This window comes from Chiloscyllium plagiosum, chromosome 44, assembly GCF_004010195.1.
Source record: "Chiloscyllium plagiosum isolate BGI_BamShark_2017 chromosome 44, ASM401019v2, whole genome shotgun sequence".
In the NCBI taxonomy this organism is placed as follows: domain Eukaryota; kingdom Metazoa; phylum Chordata; class Chondrichthyes; order Orectolobiformes; family Hemiscylliidae; genus Chiloscyllium; species Chiloscyllium plagiosum.
This window is the reverse complement of record NC_057753.1, coordinates 8,795,941-8,800,440: the sequence shown is the minus strand read 5'-3', so window position 1 is coordinate 8,800,440 and position 4,500 is coordinate 8,795,941.

Genomic DNA, 4,500 nt, shown 5'->3' with positions numbered 1-4,500 from the left:
CCTTCATCCCCACCCCCACTCACCTATTGTACTCTATGCTACTTTCTCCCCAATCCCACCCTCCTCTCATTTATCTCTCCACTCTTCAGACACTCTGCCTGTATTCCTGATGAATGTTTTTTTTTTCCCGAAACGTCGATTTTACTGCTTCTCGGCTGCCTCCTGAACTACTGTGCCTTTCCAGCACCTCTCTAATCTAGTTTCCAGCATCTGCATTCATTGTTTTTACCCAAGATCAAACTTCTTTTTAACCTTTAACAGATATGACTCCCTCCCCCAAAGAGCGTCATTTCTTCCAATTATCCATTTCAACCCCCATTTAAATATATTTATTCTTCACTAGCATAATGAGCCTTCATTACTGTTATGTATTTCACCTTTCTCATAATGACACTAAAATGTCTTGAAAGACACAGTTCGTTCACATTCAAGGTGTACATAGTTCTCCTGATCGATAGTGCACATGCAAACACCAGAGCCATGCCCTCTCTGGATTTGGTATTTTTTTGCTGCTTGCTAACATCTCATGCTTTAAATATAATTCTGTTCTATTACTGATGCTTACATTGTACATATATTTTCATTCAAACTCATGTTGTAAATTTAGTTTTCACTAATCAATCCGTACATAGATATTATTACAAATCTCAATAGCAATGAGGACTATGAATCCGATCCTCCTGGGCCAGAGATATAGACACTGGCACCATTAGCGGTAGTGTGCCACAGTCAGAGACATTCCACTGCGGCACAATAACCTTTTTTCTTGTTCATTATTTATGTTGTCACAGTAGCGTGCTTCACCATGTGGTGGCATGCTGTAAATTGAGTTGATTCATATTATGGATGCTCTTACTGTGGGAGTATTACCATTCCCTGCCATGATCTAAACTTAACTGCACTGTGTATTGATACTATTTGTGATATAAACCTAGGCACACGAAATGCAACTTCATATCCTCAAGATGTTCATTCATGTATTGCTTAAATTTTGCCCTGTATACATGTTGTTCATTGCGCTGGAATAAGAACCACAGCTCTCCGTTCAATTGGTGCAGATTCTATACACGAATTGTATTTCACTTGTGCTTCAGTTTAGCAACCTAACCGAAAAGATACACCTCAAGCATTACCATGGTACTCCTGCCTTGGAATGGCGCTAAAAATGACAATGCTTTGACTCAGAAGTAGCAGAGCTACCCATCTTATCAAACCTGGAAACGCTACGTGGATGACTTGCTTCACTCGTTACCGTCACCATTTTGCAATAGCATCAAATGATTATCTGGAGTTATGCCTCCCATAACTTCTATGCAGACCACTTATCCAAGTGCCATTTTTCTATATTGTTCTCCCCATGTGAAGCATTTTGTCTGTCCAGCATGAAATATAATATGTTACCTCTGTGTCAAACTCTGTTCCTCAGATTTGCCAATCTCTCAGGCTGTTCTTGTGATCACTCGTTTTAACCGGCTGAATATGGGTAGTAATAATTGTATCTTCTCTAACTACGTCGCCAAAATGTACCGAAACCCTAAAGTTTCCCGCCAGCTCTTTGCAGTACTAGATAAACTGCTGTATTCAGAGATTTTTCTGTATCACAATGGAAAAAAAATTGAATAAAATAAGCTGAATGCGATGAACAAGTGATGTGACAATTTACAACGTTTTGTATTATTCAAGTAATCTCTTTTGTGCACTTATCACCTCATGTGTTGTCTAGAACTATAGCATGCTTATGGAAGCAGGTCATGCAGCCCATTGAGCCCTCACCAAGCCTAACGCGAATCCCTCCCAGAACAACCTGCTCACATCTCCCCTTCCACTCACTCTGTCTCTGAGACCTTGCACTTTCCACGGTCAATTCATCGAGCTTTAAAACAACTCATTGGGCAGTGATTATAATCCTGGCCCAGGGAATGTGAGGCATCTGCAGACGTGTCGCAGTATATTGAGTCTCCATGGTTTCAACAGATCTGGGCATGTTCACAGCTGTGATAGGAAACAGTATTCTACGTGTTTATCGTCCATTCAGCTTTCTATCCTTCAATTCAATCTGTAGTTTGGTTTTTTTTCTGATCAAGGTATTCAGAGATTGTTCTGTCTGATAGTGGCTGTTTCACTTTCGACTGTTCAATAGCGATATGCTCCCAAAACATGAAGACAAAGCACTATATCAAGAAAATGTCATTTATTATAATAGAAAGTATCTTTGTGTAGTCCTGAATTGTGCTGTAAACATCCAAAAAATAAGTAACGTTGCAATTTTGACACGTCTTCTTTATGATTGACAGTGTACCCTGGATTTTTCAAGGGAAATCAATATGTTGTATTTCACTATTATTAGTTGTACCTGTCTGATTCTCATCATTTTAACACATTGTCTGCCATTTATTTTGATTTGACTGCTCAATGCCATGAAGGTCAGTCACATTTCAATGGCCAATAACGCCTGCAGGAGACTCTGGACCCAGAAAAATAGAGAATCAGAGGGATCCTGAAATGGAGAAATGCAGAACGTCCATTGGTTAATATTTGCCATGTCGGACAGATTCACCTTATGTTATTCAGTATTTTAAATTTCTTCCAACTTACAAATGTTACTTATTTTTGGGGTCCAAGTTCTGTAATTTGTTACTTATTCTGGATGAAAATGTCTTGATCTATTGAGTTATTGCATCAGCTCAAGAGTTTATGGTGTGGGTACAGAGTAAATTTGAGAAAAATTGAAGAACAAGGAGAAGTATTCATTCAGTTTAAATACCAAATTATTTACTTCATGAAGATGATATATATATGTATACACTGGTATAATATTATACATAAAGAAAAAAGCATCAGGATCGATTATTTGTTCTTTTCGTTCATGGTATACAATGCGTCCCATCCACCCACACATTGTTCATGCATTTTGTGATCATAACACACTGAATGAATTAATGATGCATAACGTGCTTTAGTGTACCTTACTCTGAGTTGGTTTCTACTTCTGTTGTTCATACTCACTTATTCCATTTGTATTCCAACTAACCCATAGGGTCATTCTAACTAACATATTGAGTCATTCACTTTCAAAAAGGCGCTTGTGGTGCAATGATAGCATCTCTACTATTAAGCTAAGAGACCAGAGTTCACACCCCACTTGCTGTAGGCTGTTTTGACCTCGATTGATGCCAAACCTCTCCAGTGTTATTGGAGCTGCACTCGTACCAGGGGGGAATATTCCATCAGACTTCTGATTTGCTACTTGTAGATGGTTCTGTAGATTGCCAGGCTTTGGAGAGACGGAAGATGATTTCCACTCTACAGTAATCCACATCTGTGATGTGGTGCTGAAAACAGAGTTTTACATGATTAATGAATAGGAATATAGGATTCAAAATGTTAACTTTCTCTCTGCAAAGATATTTCCTGGCCTTCTGAGTTTCTTGAGTATTTACTGTTTTATTTCAGATTTGCAGCACCCAAAATGATTTGCTTGTTTTATTCATTTGTGGTACTTGGGCGTCGCTGGCTGGCCAGTATTGATAGCCCATCCTTACTCGCCCTTGAGAAGATGGTAATGAGCTGCATTCTTGAATTGCTGCAGTCCGTTTGCTGTGTGTTGACCCACAATTCTGGTAGTGTGAAAGTTCCAGGATTTTGACCCAATGATTGTGAAGAAATTACAATACCTTTCCAAGTCAGGGCGGCTTGGAGGGGAACTTGCAGGTGGTAGTGTTCCCAAGTACTTGCTGCCTTTGTCCTTCTAGATGGAATTGGTCGTGGGTTTGGAAGGTGCTGTCTACGGATCTTTGGTGATGTTGTACATATGTAGACCAGTGCAGTTTCAACAGAATTAGACGAAAACAAAATGATGTTTTACTGTGTTTGGAAGAAATAATTGAGTCATCAGAAATTACATTGCTATCTTTGAGCTAAAGACGGATATGAATAAGATTGTATTCGATCAGTCATGCAATTCTGGGACTTGACTTTTCCCAGATTTGACCTTTTTGCTGGGCTGCACCGAAACTTTATTTGGCTAACAATACAGCACCCAGAGAGAAATTAATCGTAGTGACAATGAACAAGGGGAACTCGCACCTTTAAACTTGACTATGAGAGAACTCCATTGTATCATGCATAAACTGAAACCCAGGCCATGGACTTTAATAAAGAAACACAGCTAAGGCATTTTCCAATCCCTCGACATTTCCCATTCCAGTTCTAGACCATCAAAATATGGCGAATTGCAGCAGCACTTACCTGTTTTGTTTTGAAAAACATGGTAATTGCTGTAAAAGGTTCAACCAACTAATTAAATCCCATGAGCCTGAATCGTGTATAAATGTGGAACAGTGAAGCGCAACACGCAATGTGCTTAAAACTTATGACAGAAATGCACATATCACCAAAAGGCCTGTTGTTTTCCATTTATTATAATTTTCTTGCAGCTATCGGAATACCAGGTAAAGATTTATTATTATTACCTAACTCGTTGATTCATTGAATCGACCC